Source organism: Humulus lupulus, chromosome 9 (genome assembly GCF_963169125.1).
Source record: "Humulus lupulus chromosome 9, drHumLupu1.1, whole genome shotgun sequence".
Lineage (NCBI taxonomy): Eukaryota > Viridiplantae > Streptophyta > Magnoliopsida > Rosales > Cannabaceae > Humulus > Humulus lupulus.
In genome coordinates this window covers 72,033,500-72,037,743 of record NC_084801.1, presented here as the reverse complement: position 1 = coordinate 72,037,743, position 4,244 = coordinate 72,033,500, and positions in this window count along the sequence as shown.

The following is a 4,244-nucleotide window of genomic DNA, read 5'->3' as shown; positions in this document are numbered from 1 at the left end:
CCAAGAATATTCAGAGGTAAGATCTTGATTATGATATATCCAAGTTTTAGGTCTGAAATTTTAGATAATGAATGTGAATTGAGGCAAGTTGGTGGCTGGTTTTATGTAATTTCAGAATTGGGAAATCAAGGGGGAAGGAGGTTTAGAGCTGGAGGTTGGACTCATCACTCAAGGACTTTGGAGAGGCTCGAGGTAGAGGACCGTGCTCGCGGCTTCGTGGCATCGGAAACCAGTGAATTGAAAGGTAAGAAAGCTGCACCAGAGTATGTGGTTAGGTTGGGACTAAGTGTTCCCTATGTTTGTATGCATTATTATGTGAATATGAATAATCATGTGGACACGATGGGACTAAGAGCTCCCTATATTTGTTTATCATGTCGTGAGATGGTGTTATTATTCCATGGGACATGCGATTACCGGCCTAAGGGTGTCGGAATCATTATTTGCGCACTGGGGCGCGGCTCAGCCATTGGGAGCTGAGGCAACTTGTTTATCACTGAGCTCGGTTAAGCTGGCCGGAGTCAGTGAGTATTACACTGGGGGTGGCCCTATTGAGCCGAAGACAGTGTGCTAAATAGAGGGTGCGACTAAGGGCGCCAACCCTGAATGTTATTTGATGGGTATGACAATCTATTGGTTATGAACGTGAATATTGCGCCATGAATATTGTTGATTGACTGTCTGGATGACAACTGTTATTACTGATTGGATAAATGTATGAAATGTTGAATTCTTGGTTGAGCATTGTGAAATATTTGTTAAGTGTTGCTGATCTTATTATGTTATCATGCTTTCTTGCTGGGCCTTGGCTCACGGGTGCTACGTGGTGCAGGTTAAGGCAAGGGCAGGTTGGACCAAGCCCGAGGTGGAGAGCTCCAAGGTGAAATGTACATAGCTAGCTGTTCGATCACCACGATCGAGGAGTGGACTAGGACAGGGACTACCTAATTGCTCGTTTTTGCCTTAGTATGGCCAGTCAGTGTATTTAAACTTTGTAACTTTTGTAAATGGCTTTTAAACTGTCATTTTTTGGGATCCCATGTAAATAAACAATGCTTAGTAATGAAAATATAACTTTTGAGACCAAAACACTTTTAACCCTAGTTCCTCTACTATTTCAGTAACACGATTTTACGTAAATGACTTGATTAGCAAGTCTGGCACCTTATAAACACACAGTGTAACGGTCTTGGCTATCCAGGGCGTTACAACTTGGTATCAAAGCGTCCTAGGTTTATGGGTCCTGAAGACTAGCTGGATATGGACATTCGCCGTGGGAGACAAGCTCAACTCAGGGTTTGGTAATTGTATATGCATGATGATGTGCTTAAATGATTTGAGTGAGATATGATTGTTGATATCTGTTTGATGAATAGGAAGCATGAGATACTGATGGGGCCTGGCCCTTGACTGCTGTGTGGTGCTATTTAGGCATGTTGAGTAGTATTGCTCTTGCATGTGGTTGAATACATGGATAATGGCGATATAGGGATTGCAAGTTGTTATATGTTAAATTGAACTTATAAGATATACCCGTTTATTGGCATGAGGGCATAAAAGGTATGAACGCATCTAGTGATAAAGAGATTTGATAATTTATGCATAATATGGGTGTTTAATATGTTTTATGTGTGTTTGATTGTTATAATTGTTTGGATCTGCCCTTGAGTTGGTTTTGGGTATGAACGTCAGGGCTGAGAAGTTTAGTCGGTGAAGACACATTAATTCAGGGTGTATGTATTGAGAATGGTCAATTGGATTCAGTTTTTGTTTTGGTAGGGATAGAAGATGATAGTTGGGGTTTGGAATCCTCCACCTTCCCTAGAGATTCGCAGCAGGTGTTTGTTGATATATGAGTCAGGCTGTGAGGTCTGATGGAATTTATTGGATGGATGAAAAAGGCAAATTACTGAGGAGGAACAGACAAGAATTATTGTACGGAAGTCTTATCCTCTAAGTTTCGAGGAAGGTTTGGGTTTGTTCAGGAATCAATTAGTGAATGGGTGTGGCTAACCCCATTCTTAGTGATATGAGAAGGATAAATTGGGACAAGTAATCTTACTAGGCAATTGTGGTAAAAAAAAGAGGTCGAAAGTGGCAGGATAGCGATAATACATATTGCTGAGTTTGGTGGGTTGGTCCGTCCACTTTAGATTACGGTACAAATGGATGAAGCCGGGGATGATAAGTCATTTGTGAGTTAAACTCTGAGTTGGTTGTTTGTGCTTGGGCAGTAGAGAGAGGGCCTCATTATCTAAGATGAAGGGAATAGATGTGATGATATTTTCGTTCATCGAAATATAGTAAGTGTGGCTACTCAGTGATCGGAAGAATGAGAACCTTTGGTGGTTTTATGGCTCCTGGTTTGGACAGGAAAGGAGTTCAGTGCACAGGTTGGCCATTGAGACAGGGGAGACTGGGATACTTTACTCATTTAAAGCCCAAGGTTAGTTTCTCAGAAGTGACCAGTGGATTGGATAGCCTTTGCTTTGGTTGAGAAGAGAGCTGAAAGGAGTTGGTGTTGTGCGTCTATTAGGAAGGATTCAGATGGGTATATGTTGAGGAAAGTTAATATGTTATATTAGGGACAACTTTGGACAGTCATGAGTATTTCTTGAAGTATATTGATTGGACTGAGTGGGAATTAGATTAGTTAGTAGGATAGTAGATAAGAATGCAGTTTTCGGCTACAGTTTGGAATTTGGGTATGGAAGAAGTTGGTATCAGGGACGCAATGAGAGATGATACTAGGGATGAAGAGTTTAAATGCCTCGTTACAAGACAGGACGGTGTCTTTAGGAGTTGATTATTGATCTGGTTATTACTAGATAAGGATCAAGGAAAGAGACATCTTAGGAAATTATCACTTGTACCGAGAGGGGTGTGATGCGTTACTAGTAAGGAAAGGAATTAAAAGCAAGCCTTAATTGAATTAGCAAAGGATTCTACAGTGTTATGTGTAAGTTTATAGTGATATAAGGATCAAATTTGGACTCTGGTGGACACCGAAATTACATGGAAATTCTGGATGAATCTCGTACCACTCTCTTGGTCCTTTCATCCAGATATTAGGAAAAAGGTACAATAACTTGAAGGTTTTGTATTAGAGGCCTAGATGGAGAGGAATATAATGAATGAGGAACAAAATTCTTATTCCGATAGCAGTTTGTGATAGGCATCGCAACATTTGAGTATGTTATAATGGGAATAAGGAAATATGGTGATAGGTATCGCAGAGAGGTTGCCAAGATAGTGGGGTCATCATGGAGCAGCGTTTGGGGAGAACTTGCTTTTATCAGTAAGAATAATTTATACAGCTGACCAGTACTCAGAACTTTAAGCGAGATGGGTGGTAAGCCTCCATGGAATTCAGAGTTAATTTCATTGAACAAGGACTTTATCTTACTCACAGGTCTTGGGAGGATTAAAAGAAAGGCAATGAACAGATAAGCAGAATCTGACGAGTTTTATTATTTTCAGACTGATGGTAAATCAGAGAGAAAGGGAGTTATTTGGTTATTGGAAGAACACTTGATAAAATGGAATATAAGAAGGATTGTATATCATCCCTTCGTTGGAATGAGACAAGTGATAGGTTGTATTTGGATCTGGAGATAGTTCAGGGGATCATTGAGATTATTAAAGGATTAGAGCATGAAACTCACTTTTCAAAGTAGATGGAAAAGTTTTATTGAATTGGGAAACAGGGGTATGGAGTTTCGAGTAGAAGATGGTAGCTTTTGTGGGATGTCGCCAGAGATAGAGAGGTGAAGAGCTAGATGGACCTCAGGGTATCAAGGCTGTTTGGATCCGGTAGGGGATCAGTGAGGTTGTTTTTAAGTTGACTACATTTTTGGGCATCGTTAGCTATACGCAGTGGATTTTGTATTCCATGTTAGGGACATGGATTGGAGAAACTCATGTGTTAATTGATAAGGATCTACAGATTAAAATGAAGATATTCCATGTGGGGTGACCGGTTTAAGCATGAGATTGAAAGACTGGGGTTTTGAGGAATAAGATTGTACTTTGAGTTAAGGTAACATACCAGAAATGGTAGGGTCAAGGAATGACCGGGATAGCTGGAATGAGTTGTGCGGAATTTGTGTCCTGAATTGCTCAGGTAAATTTCGAGGACGAAATTCTCATTAGGAGGGGATAGTTGTAACGACCCAAATTCACTAATAAGGCTCAAGGGCCTTGATTAGTGTGACGGGAGGGCATGATGGGAATTATGTGTGATG